Below are 13,162 nucleotides of genomic sequence, written 5' to 3' on the forward strand. Positions count from 1 at the left end.
TCTGCTTGTATTGTCTATAAAACTTTGCAGGCTTCCCTGAGATGCCAACCCTTTACACCTTCCTTTACCTGTCACATACTCAAGGTTTCTTCCCTGCTGTCCTACAACACACAAAACTCATACCCATGCCTACCCAGTACATACATAATATTTTCCCTCAGATGGACTTTTTGTTCCCTGGCAATCTTTTCATATATTTATAGTCAACTCTGTTTCTTTGCCCTCAAAGTAGCTACTCTAACTTTTCATCATTTTGATTAAGCACCTATTGATTTTCCTCACCAACCACATAAAACAGATTCTATTTCACATGAGTGACTTAACTTTCCATTACCCTGCCTCATGAGTACTTTTGTCCACATCACTAACTAAATACCCACATTTTTATCCACAGGTGTGCAAATTTTCCATTCCCTGCTAGCCCAGAAAAGTGTTTGTAGTCAAAGCTATTGGGCTTACCACATCTTCTCCAAGTCTTTGTCTCATCTTTATCTAATTAATTTTATCTGCTTTCAACCGTAACAGTGTCACTTTCTTCTTTCTTCTTTCCGCTTAATAGTTCAATGGCTATATTTAAAAATACAAATGGAATTCTTCACCTCGATGACAGCTATCCTTTTTTCTGTGAGCTTGTTGTTATTATTGTTGCTGGAAGGCTCATTAAATAAGGACTTCCACTATGCTGCACATTCCACTCGGTTATTACTTCTCTAAGCTATGCTTTATTACTCATTCTTCTTACCCATGTTGCCCTTGCTAAGAATAGCAGTGAAGTTGTGTAAAAATTAAGAGAATATCTCAATATCTGTGGCATTGAAACTCTTTGTGGCTCTCCTATCTACTCCTGATGTATTCTTCTCCTCCAGTCTGCATTACAGCAGTCTCCCTGACTAGTCTTTCACTTGGAAGCTTTTCATAATTTTGGAATGGGCTTTCAGCCAGACTCTCTTCACTATTTATAACTGGCTGGCTTCTCTTGACCCTGTTTGCTCTGCCTATAAAAATAAAAATGATGATTAATGTATAATGCACAAGGTAGTAGTTAAAGTCAAATGACAAAAAATGTTATAAAATGTTTCAAAATATAGAGTTTGAAAATAGTAAGTCATAGACAATGTGATATTGATCCATATATTATAAAGTTGTTATTGTTATAATCACTATCGCTCTCTTAATCATGTCTGTCTCAAAACTTTTCTAAAGCAATCCTTTTTTTGTTTTCCTTAAGATATAGAGTGCTATGACACTCCAAGGCAATGCACTAGGGTCTTCTGAGCAATGCATATTTCAAGAAGTTCCCTCGGTGAGCTGCATTACACATCTATCATCTCAGGACTTGAAAGACTGAGGAGAGAGGAACAGAAGTTCTGTGCTTGAGGTTATTACATGGGAAACCTTGTCTAGAAAAAGAAAAGAAGTTCTTTGGGTAGTTCTTTTGCATTAGAAGTTGAAGATTTACTTGATCATCTGTCAGCAGTGTCCTTAGAATCATGTAGCTCTAAATTCAAGTCTAAGGATTGAGTCTTGAATGAACCACCTCTTTAGTTTTAATTTATACCAGCAATAGCTGAACATCATCAAGTAACTTCATTTAGTGGGAAGATAAAGCTTTAGATATTAGGAAAACAGGACAGTATACATTATGGACATTCAAGGAATTTTTATTTGATTTATGTTATATTCTGTTTGCCACCCCCTCCCTTCTTTCCTCCAGCTCCCTCACCCCATATTTCCTCTGCCCCCTCTAATCCACCCCTCCTCCCTCCTCCGTATTCATTCAGAAAGGATCAGGCCTCCCATGGGTATCAACACAGCATGCCATATCAAGTTGCAATAAGACTAAGCACCTCCCCCTGTGGTCAGCCTGGGCAGGGCAATCCAGCATGAGGACCAGGTTCCCAAAAGCCAGCCAAAGCACCAAGGATAGACCCTGCTCCCATTACCAGGAGTCTCACAAGTAGACCAAGCTACACAACTGTCACATAGATGTAGTGGGCCTGGAATGATCCCATGCAGGCTCTCTGGTTGTTGGTTCAGACTCTGAGAGCTCTCATGAGCCAGGTTAGTCATTTTCCTTTGAAATCGCTGACCCACAGGCTCCCACAATCCCTGTTCCCTCTCCTCAGCAGGACTCCCTGAGCTCCGCCCAATATTTAGCCATGGGTCTCAGAACCAGCCTCCATCAGTCATTAGATGAAGGCTCTCTGTAACAACTGGAATAGTCACCAATCCAATTATAGCCTGTTCAGGCTGTAAGCATCCAGGAACACCTTGGCTCCACTCCTTGGGGAACATAGCAAGCAGTACCCAAAGACAAGCCTTGCTTACTCCCATTCTTTTTCTCTCACTGTTCCTCTGAAGAGGCAGACAGGTCTTTGCCTCCCTATCCTCCCTCCTTTCCTCCCCTTTCCCTTCCCTTACTATCTTCCCTTCACCCAATAAAACTTAACACATAAGTTTTGTCTGTGTGGCATGTTTGTCCCTCACCTGTCATGGTATCCACCAAGGTCCCCCTTGAGCCACAGATTATATCACAGGCTATGCATCCACTATTTCCAGCAGTCTTTGCTGGGATCATCCTTCCGGATTCATGGAAGCTTCCCTTGCATCAGGTTTCTTCCCTACTTCATAAAGCTCCCCCTTTCCAGTTATCTCTCTTGGCACTTCCATCCACCCCAACCCACTTCCTCAAGTTCCCATGCCCACCAGTTCCCAGTCTAATCAAGAGATCTCCTCTATTTCCCCTTCCCAGGGAGGTCCATGCATCCTCCCTTGGGCCCTTCTTGTTACCAACCTAGCATCTCAGCTTTGTTAGGATTGCATCATGTTTATCCTTTATTTTATAGTTAATATCTACTAACCACTGAGTACATGCCGTGTTTGTCTTCCTGCATCTGGGTTACCTCATTCAGGATGATATTTTTCTAGTTCCATCCATTTACCTTCAATTTCCTAAGTACATGTACCATGTTTTCTTTATCCATTCTTCAGTTCAGAGGCATATAGGTTATTTCCAGGTTCTGGAAATTAGAAATAAAGCTGCTATGAACATAGTTCAGGAAATGTCATTGTGGATATTCAAGAATTATTTATATCTCCATTTTCATCTTCAATCATAAAGCAAAGCAAAATGAATGTGGTATAGGAAGAAAATCCTTTGGACCCAGTTTCAGGAGTATCTGCCAAAGCCTACTCCAAAGATACAGACTATTATTTAACTCATTACATAAACATCTCTTTTTTTCCTGAGGATAAAAAGAACCATGGTAGAAGACATTCTGGAGTGATCCATGAAGAATTTGGCAATGTAGACAATACATGAAATAAGGCTTACATAGTTGAAATGATAACCATTAACTTTCGGTAAAAGAACCATCAGCAAAGGAGTTTGGGCAGCAGAGAATCAGAGGCAGGACATTCACCATAGACTTACCTCTGCCAGAAAGACAATGAAGCTATTCTGGTTATTTTTACATATCAATAACTACCAATTGGCAATAAAAATATGAAAGCAAAATGATAAGATTGCAACAAAATTAAATAAGACAGAACACATTGCCCTCAGTGACTCTTACAAACTAGGACATAGGATGTTGACCAAAAAATAATTATTATTATTTTGAAAGGTAAATGGAAGATGATAGACGGGATAATGCTGAGTTGGTTCAGATAGACTGAACTGGTAGCTTATGATATTTCTAAAGAGAAGCACTGTAAAAAGAAAGATGAAAAGATAGTGTTTCTAGGAGAACAGCAATTATAAGTAAAAGTGATTCATTTCATTTACTGTGTGGCCATGAATACAAGGAGCACTGTAAAAACCTGTCACAGCTCCTGCCTCTAAGAACTTCACCAGGCAAGCTCAGAGTATATTCTCAGGATATTTGGGTGGTTCTATTCAACAGATTCACATATACGTGAGGGACTAATAAAATGATTGGGAAGATAAATTACAATGATAAATTGTCTCTTGTTAGATAGGTTTCACGGGAGAAAGAAATGTTCAGACAGACTAAACTGGAAGAGCTACAGAGAATAGATTTTAAAAGAAGAGATTTCTAAGTGAAGTAGTTCCTATTGCACCCACAAATCTTAAAGTGACGATATCTCGGAATAGCTAGTGAAAAGAGAAAGATACTGAAAGTTGACAGTACCAAGAACAGGTTAATGCTCCAATCATTTGCTGAATGTTTCTGTGATTATTTGCCTCACATTGTTCCAGTGAGTAGGATGCTGTTACAATTCCCAGGTAACAGATGAGTAAACTGAGTATAAAGATTATAAAAATAAATCATGCCATGGTTTACAAGCATGTTGTACAGCTATATTAAGACACGGACAGTTCCCAGAAACTTCAATTTTAAACACTACTTATAAAATCAAATGCACCTACACATTTGAACTTGCCTGTTTAAGTGAAAGAAATAGTTCAATTAGCAAAGACAAGGGTGTTTAAATACATTTATAGTTTAAAAATTCCACCAGCTAAAACTAAGCTGCATTGTTTCTTTGCTAAATAACACTCACTGGCAGGTTTAGTGGTTTTCACATCAGTAACAGAATTTTAACAGCACAATGTATCTCGGAGGCTAGCTACAACAATACAGCATTATAACAGAGGGAATTATGACCAAGGTTGGAGGAATTGCCCAAAATATAAAGTTCATATAAACTCGTGTTGAAATTCATGGCTTCTGGGTTTCTGGTCTACTATATAGCATGGTTCTTTGATTTCATAATATAAGAAAGGAGTTAATATTTTTGCTATGCTTTTAGTAGATGTGTTGGGTTTTTGGTGACTTGACTCAATTCAGAGTCACCTAGGAAGCTCAACTGAGAAAATGTTTCCTCCATAAGATTGGCCTGTGAACAAGTCTGGGGATCATTTTCTTGACTGATGATTGATGCGGAAGAGCCCAGCCCACTCTGAGGAGTACTACCCCTGAGCAGATGATACTGAGAGAAATAAGACAGCTACTTACTTAAACATGAGCCTCAGAGCAAGCCAGGAAGTAGTGCTACTTCATGTCCTCTGCTCCAGTTCTACCCTGCTTGAGTTCCTGCCATGACTTTCCTTAATGAATTACTGTGATAGAGACATGTAGGCCAAGTAAGTGTTTTCCTCCCCAAGTTGCCTTTGGCCATGGTCTTTATCACAGCAATAGAAACGTAAGGCAACAAAGAAGATGAAGAGTCATTAAAGGCATTGAAAAGCAAGAGTAAATATTTTGCTCGTAAGTTTCAGATATGGATGTGTTTAGTTATATCTCTGCTCAAATGGGTGAAGATCCTTGCTGTTGTGATTATCTATGAAGTTTGTCTTTATAATAATGACTCATGAAATTTACCTGCAGCAGTGTTTTAGGTAATGATTCAATAGCTCTACTTCCTTATTGTAACAAATTCTTGGGGTTAGGGTTATATGTACTACGGGGAATAAATACATGTATGTACTATGTGTTACTTACTTCCTAGTAATTAATGAATAGCAAGATCACCAAAGGTCCTCCAGGAAGCACCAATATATGACAGTCTTGATGAAGCAACCAAGAGCTACAACTCCTTTGCCCTCACAATTGTCAAGCCCTTATCCTGGGAGCACCAGAGTGTGGCACAAATAATTAAAGCAAAACCGGGTCATTTTGTTCTCATTTATTTTCTGAATCACATCCAGACCCAAAAATAAAGGAAAGTGGAAGTCTTTGTCATGGTTTTAGGTATCAGGATTTGCTGAGTACCTTCAGTGGGATTCCAGGTTCTTGTACCCTAAAACAAAGAATGGGCAGAGACAACCAACTGTATCAGAAATAGGACAATTGATTTAGGAGACATTTCTCTTCCAAGGGGAAGCAGGCTAGAGCAAAGGAAAAAAATAAAAAACCTTAGCAACTCAGAAGACCTTGTGTTGCTTTCTTGCTCATTGGTATAATGGGCATTTCTATTACAACTTCTTGTGTCTCATGACTCAGCACTAAATTTCCACCCAGGGTTACATATTTTAGTGATCTTTAGATGCTGGGTTTTTTTCTCTGTGCCAGGGCCAGTCACCCTGGCAGTTTTAGAAAGTCTGAAGGGGGCTGCTTTCATGTCTCCTCTTTGCCAAATTATTTTTCATATGCTAATTTTCTAAGGCTTTCAACTAGCCTTCAGGGCTTCACTATCCATCCCGTTTGCGGCTAGGGAAACAAATTTGGAACTTTATATAATGCAACACAATGTTTTGCATTAATGTAGAACCCAAAGTGACTTGGAGAACTCTGGGACTTCAAAGCTAATGGAGCATGCCAAGACACATAAGCAGAGGAACACATTGGAAAGCTCTAACTACATTTACTTTGAGAAACAGGAGGAGTCCAAATAAAAACCCAGAATCCATTGTCAGTCGTTTCCCTATAATCTCCCATAGCTAAAGGTTAAAACAATAAATATCAAAATTAATTCAATGCCAGTCAGACCTCTATAAGCAAAAGCTTGGTTCACTTCAAACTCGTTGTTCCAGCGTGTGAGCAAGAGACTGAAGGTGAACACATGAGTAACGCAGTTCATATCACTACAGAGGATGAAAGGAGAAGAGGCACATAGAAGTAGGACAGAACAGAACATGTGTGTAAGGATAGGAAGGGCAAAATGTTCAAAGGGAAAGAAGGAAATCAAGCTGCCAGAAAGGAACAGACGAAATGCAGCTGTGATGCTCATTAGCTCTTCTTTTAAAATGTAAATTATTTCTGATTTTGAAATCAAGGTCTGGGTATTTTCCTGTGTAGAAATACAGCCGTCTACTCTCTAAATAGTCCCCTTCCCCAGCAAGAAAATTGGAAAGAATAATGTAGTTTTACTGTGAGGAATCAAAAAAAAATAGTTTTTCAAACCTAAAGGCATTGCGGTGTAAGTTTCTGCAACAGATAGCTTCAAAAACTGCCACATTTCCGAGTCTGATGCAGGCACAAAGGGAGCCTGAGACTTGGTTGCCTGGCAACCGTGCTCTTCACAGGCAGCTGTAGTAAAAGGAAAGACTGGTGCCAAATGGCCTTTCACCTGATTCCTTAGAGGGGATTCTGAGTGAAAGAGTTACTTCGCCAAGGCTAAAGCACCCCATGAGAAACAGACTCGAGAACCCCTCCTCTCTGACCTCACATTGTTTGGGATCCACTTCAAGTGGGAGATGGTTTAATGTCTCCATACTTAGGGATGCTTTTGTCTTCCCTCCCCCTCCTCTGGGTACCACTCTGAAAGACACTATGCTATTAAAATAGTAAAGTAAAAATGTTTCCTACCTCTGCTATAGCTGGGGGATATTAAATATTGTATGCAAAGATGAGCATAAACATGTTGTCATTAATATGACATGTCATTTACTGCATTCTGTAAGACTCATCCTTCTATAATCAGAAACACAATCAACTCCAAATCATTTTGAGATAGACTTGCTTGGGATTTCTGCTCAGGATCATTGAGAACTTGATTCTATTCCTACCTATTTATGAGACTATGAGTTACACTAGTATTTCATTTACTGACAATTCCATTTATTGGCTAAAAACTTGTTGCTGCCTATGTGCTGGTTTTGAGGCCTGATTGTTACTTCCAGCATGGTGTCAATTGTGCTAGTCTTGGGCCTATTAAGGTCTGGGGGCCTGTAACACAATCAGGCAAAGACAGCAAGCTTCTATCTTCCATGTCCTTTACATGGGCTGCCAGAAGAAGGTGTGTCCTGGATTAAAGGTGGGTGTTCCCTCTTCAAAAGATCTGAATTAAAGGTGTATCTTCCCAACTCAAAAGACCTGGATTAAAAGTGAAAGTGGGTCTCCCCAATTCAAATGATTCTATTAAGAAAAATCCCACATATAGGTACCCAGCTGATTGGGTTTTAGTTAATTCCATATGTAGTAAAGTTGACAACCAAGAATAGCTTTCATGTCATTCATACATACATCATGTGTATTTTTCATTTTTATTGGCCAAAAGGAAGAAAAGAAACGATGTGTTAGTGGCAATAGCAGGAGAGCTTCCAAAGTTTGGTTTCTAAATTACATTTTCCACTAATAGAAGCCAGGACTTCTACAAGAAATAGTTGATGCAAGGGCAAGGAGAGGCCAAAAAAAATCCTGGAAATTCTTGTTATGACTAAAAGTAAAATAATTAGTCCACATGAGTCAGATTCAAGAGTGTCCCATTGACAAAATATGCAACAACTAAATTACCAAAATAAATGTTGGTTGTAAAAAAGTCATGACTAAATATTCACATGGATAGATAGAACTATATAAAGCATATAGAAAGAAAGAAAAGAGGGCAAAATAAAAGCAATGGGTGAGTTTGAATATAGATTGCAAAATATCCCCAGTTCCTTAGAAACTTTTGAAAACCTTCTGTAAATTTGATAGTATATATAATAAAAGAAAACAACTTGTAAACAGAAATGTCAGACACCCCCCAGCTATTCTCCATAATGACTATACATAGGGAATTAGTAAAATAAAAATGTCTATTACTGACCCGTGGTGTTCCTAAAAACAGGATGGAGGAAAGATTCCCCTCCCCATGCCCACTTCCCTGAAGATGAAGCAGGCCTTGCCTCACAGCTGGTGATGGCCTGGGTCTATATTCTTTGAATGCAAGAATAGCAGTGGGTAAGCAAGATTCAGGGTGATTATTCTTTTGCCTTAAGGAAAAATCTTTTATTTTTTGCTCGAAGATTTTGATACATTTTTTATGAAGGGTAAAAAATGTTTTTCCTAAAATTGCTGGGTATTTGTAAGCTTGGAGCTATTTTGAAGATTCCAAATGCACAGGCTGTTTGAGCACTATCTGTCATTAACTGTGTGAGGTCTTAATATTTTCTTTAGGGAGCTCTCCATGGGTTTTATTTTGAAAGGAAAAGGGCTCAGTTTGTAAAAGTGGCATTTCACACCATCCTTTCTCCTTCCAGAATAGTTCTTCTAGTCATATCTTGTGCTCCACAACCTTTGTGAAAAGTTTTAGACAGGTTTCATTTTGTTATTAAACCTTGATTAGAATAGTATTTGTGGCAGTCACATGAGGAAAGGTATGTACAATCAGATAGGCTCCAGTAATTTCAAAGGAACAGTAAAAAATAAATTATTCATTCTTAGCAGTTGGTAAATATAAAAATTTACCATTTGGTAAATATAAAAATTCTTATATTTATACAGAATTGGCAGGAAGCAACACTGTTGGAATACAAACTTACATACAAACACACAAAAACAACATGATAGCTTAAGCTCATTTGTGATGGCAAAACGGCAGGGGTCTCAGTTTCTTGTAGCATTGGAAAGCAGTTTATTTTGTTGCACTAAATTTGTTGGCACATTTTTATACCCACAGGTCAAGAGAAGTAGATTATCTAAGGACAAGGCTATGGTGTCTGTCCGCTTGCTTGTTTTAAGGGAATGAGAAAGAACATAAAATTGGATGAGCAGGTAGGTAGGGAGAGGATATATGAGGAGTTGGAAGAGAAAAAAAAACTATGATACAAATACACTGTATGAAAAATTTTAAGGCCAAGCAGTGCTGGTGTTCACTTTTAATCCCAGGACTTGGGAGGGAGAGGCAGGTGAGTTCAAGGACAAGCAAAGCTGTCCCCCAAAAAGACAAACAAAACAACAAAAAGTTAAGTTAAAATGATCAAACTCATTTCATTATACCAGTTCCAGTTTCCTTAAAACTGTATATCCAAATTTCTTTTTCAAAATTTGTTTTTATTTGAAATCTTTGAATTCATAATTTGAATTTATTGTAAGTGATATATAAAATCATTTGGGGGCTTGAGAGATGGCTCATTCATTAAGAGAGCTTTTGGCTCTTCTGGAGGATCTAAGTGTGGTTTCCAGCACCTACACGGTAGCTCACAACTATAGGTAACTCCAGTTCTAGGGGACCTGACACTCTCTTCTGACTTCCGAGGCACCATGCCCACACATGGTATCAATTCATACATGCAAGCAAAACATTTGTATCCATATAACATTGTGCATAAATATGATATTATATAGTATTCCAATAGGTGGATACATTGTCTAATATTTAAAGGGTAAATTTAACTTGGGGTTAAAATTGGGGTTGGATTACTGAGACTGAAACTAGGGGCCAGTGTTATAAGTTTTTTCCTCTGAAATCAGATATTCCTTTCTGTAGGGAGTTTATGAAGACTAATTTACAAGCAATAAACAATTGCTGTGGGGAGACTCATCAGTGGAGCTATCTGCAAGATGGGCCAAGAACCCAAGTGATGTAGTTTCCCTTAATTTTCGCGTATACTGGGGTGGACATTTTGTTGACTAGCCTGCCTTTGAGTCACCCACACTCCTCCACGGAACCTGTCACCAACAATTCTGTGTGTAACCCCAACAATCTCCTTGGCTCACCAGCTACAGGAAGGTGAAAATGTTTCTTATATCTTCTCCAGTACTATATGGAGCAAGTAGGAATTTGGTTACATTTCTCCAGAAAAATCATTGCATAACCTCTTGGCATCTTGAACCACTACCCTGCAGTGAGCTAGACCTCCGTGCTTTTTAAATTCTGAGGCTGGATCCCAGTAAGCTGTTCAGACTGATCTTGAACTTGCAATCTCCCTTCCTATGCCCCCTAAGTAGCTGGTACATATGTAGGTCTGCACACCTAAACCCTCATGTTTTCTCATGGTCGATACATTCAAATTCTTTTAACTTTCAGATATTCAGTGTCTTACTAAACAGAGACACTCTGTTTTTTAAAGGCACCAGAGAACCTCTTTATGCTATCTAACTGTAACAGTCATCCTTCTCCTTATCCCTTTCTCTCCTTAAGCTCCCAAACACTGGTAGCTACCACTCCTTGCTCAGCTTCTATTATCAGTTTAAAGTCTGCAGATGAGCGCCATCATGTGGTATCTGCCAGGAGTATTCACCTTAATAACCATCCCCAGTTCCACCTAGCTATGAAATGGCAGAATTTTCTTCTTTTTTTGAGGCTGAATAATATTCCATTGAGAATATTGATAACATATTCTAAGTAATCAATAGTTGGCGACCAAAGGTTGTTTCTACTTCTGGCTGTTGCTAACACTACAGCTGTCATATGGGTGTGCAGATGTCTTCCGACAATTGGATTGCTTCCCAGGCATATAATGGTCAACTCATATGACAATTCTGGTTTTAATTTATAGGCTTCCCTACACCGTTTTCCATAACAGATGTGCTAAGTTATGTTTCTTCTGTCCTCATCCTTGAGAGGTGATGAAGATTCACTGGAAGTTTAAGCTACATTTCTCTGATGACTAATAATGCTGCCCATTTTTTCATTATCAACAGTGATTTATATATTTCTTTTAAAGACAGATCTATCGACCATTTTTAATTGGGTTCTTTTCATGATAGTTTTTAAGTTTCTTATGCATCCTGGATATTAACCCCTTTAAAGATGAAAAGTTTATAAATACTTTCTCTTTTTCTTAAGTTGTCTCTTCCCTTACTGGATTATTTATTGTTGTTCAGAATCTTTAAGGACTAAATATCCCATTTATCTGTTTCTGCTTTTGTTTCTTGTACTTTTGCATTCTTTTCCAAAATATAACCCTGCCTGTTCCAAAGTCAGGAAACATTTCCCTGCTTTCTCCTAACCAAATTATAGTTTTCAGTGTTGTGTTTAAGACTTTGATCAACTTTGAATTGAATATCATAATTTAAAGAAAAGACTGTCCAGTTTAATTTATATGTCTATATATATTTAATTTTCCAATACCATTCATTGAAAAGATTATACTTTCTTCAATAAGTGTTTTGCATACTTCCTTGTCAAAAATGAATTGAATCTGTGGGTTTATTTCTGGGATTTCTATTCTGTCCTATAAGTCTGTGTGTCTAATGTTGTTTTTTTTTTTTTTTTTGCATTGCCAGTTTTGTTACTGTAGCTTTATAGCATACCTTGAAGCAAACTAGTGTGAGGACGTTTGCTTTGTTCTTTCTGGTCAAGACTACTTTGGATGGATAGAGAACATTAAGTTGGGTGCATAGGAAATCAAGGATGATATATAAGGAGTTGGGGGAGGAAAAAATGATCAAAATATACTGTTTGAAAATTTAAAGAGAGGGGGCAAACATATTGCTTTGGATTTTCAGGATTCTGTGATTCCCATGTATAATTTCGATGTCGTTTTCTCTAGTCTATGCATACAAGGATGGTATTATATTTAAAATCATTTGCAGTAGTACAGCTATTTTAATCATATAAATTACAAACATGAGATGTTTTTCATTTTTCTAATCTTTTAGTCTTTTATACTTTGATTATAGAGGGCTTTCAGGCTTTCAGTTAAACTCACTTGAAGTTATTTTTGGCTTATTTGTAGATACTGGGAACAGAATTTATTTCTTGAAAACTGTGATACTTTCCTGTTGGCATATCATAAGCTACTCATTTTCTTGTTACATTTTTAAGTTGGAATAAACAAGTCGTGGATTACATTATCTCATCTTCACAAGTATGTGTCTTTATACTTGGTTCTCATTTTTTCCCTCTGCCACTCTCCTTCCTCTCTCCCCCACTTCCCTTTCCAGCTAGTTTCCTTTCTTTCCCAGGTTAGTCCCCCTTCTGCCTTCCAATCACATGCGTCATTACTCAATTTCTCACCCTCTTTAAGATCCTATCCATTTCAGTGATTGTCTCTCTAGTTCCCTGACCTATAAACATACATACACAGACATATACGTGTGAGTGAGTGTGTGTGTGTGTGTGTGTGTGTGTGCACTTAGGTTCTGCATATGACAGGAAACATGTAATATTTTTCTTTCTGTGCCCGGCTTATTTTGCTGAACATAGAGATTTCCAGTTGCATCCATATTCATGAAAATGCAACTCTTTTATTTTTCTTTACAGCCCAATCAAATTCCATTGTGTGTATGTGCTACATTATTTTAATTTTTAAATATGTATCACATTTATTTGTGATTTTGTGTATATGAGTGTATTGTGTTGGCTCAGATGTCTTGGCGTATGTGTGCATGTCAGATGAGGATTAGTGGAAGTCAATTCTTTCCTTCTACCATGTAGATTCCAGGGATTAAACTCAGTTGACCAGGCTTGTTAGTAAGTGCCTTTATCACTAAGCCATCTCACTGACCTTTACCACATTTTATTTGTTCATTGATTTACCATGTCC

Source organism: Mesocricetus auratus, unplaced genomic scaffold (assembly GCF_017639785.1).
Source record: "Mesocricetus auratus isolate SY011 unplaced genomic scaffold, BCM_Maur_2.0 Super-Scaffold_6730, whole genome shotgun sequence".
In the NCBI taxonomy this organism is placed as follows: Eukaryota; Metazoa; Chordata; class Mammalia; order Rodentia; family Cricetidae; genus Mesocricetus; species Mesocricetus auratus.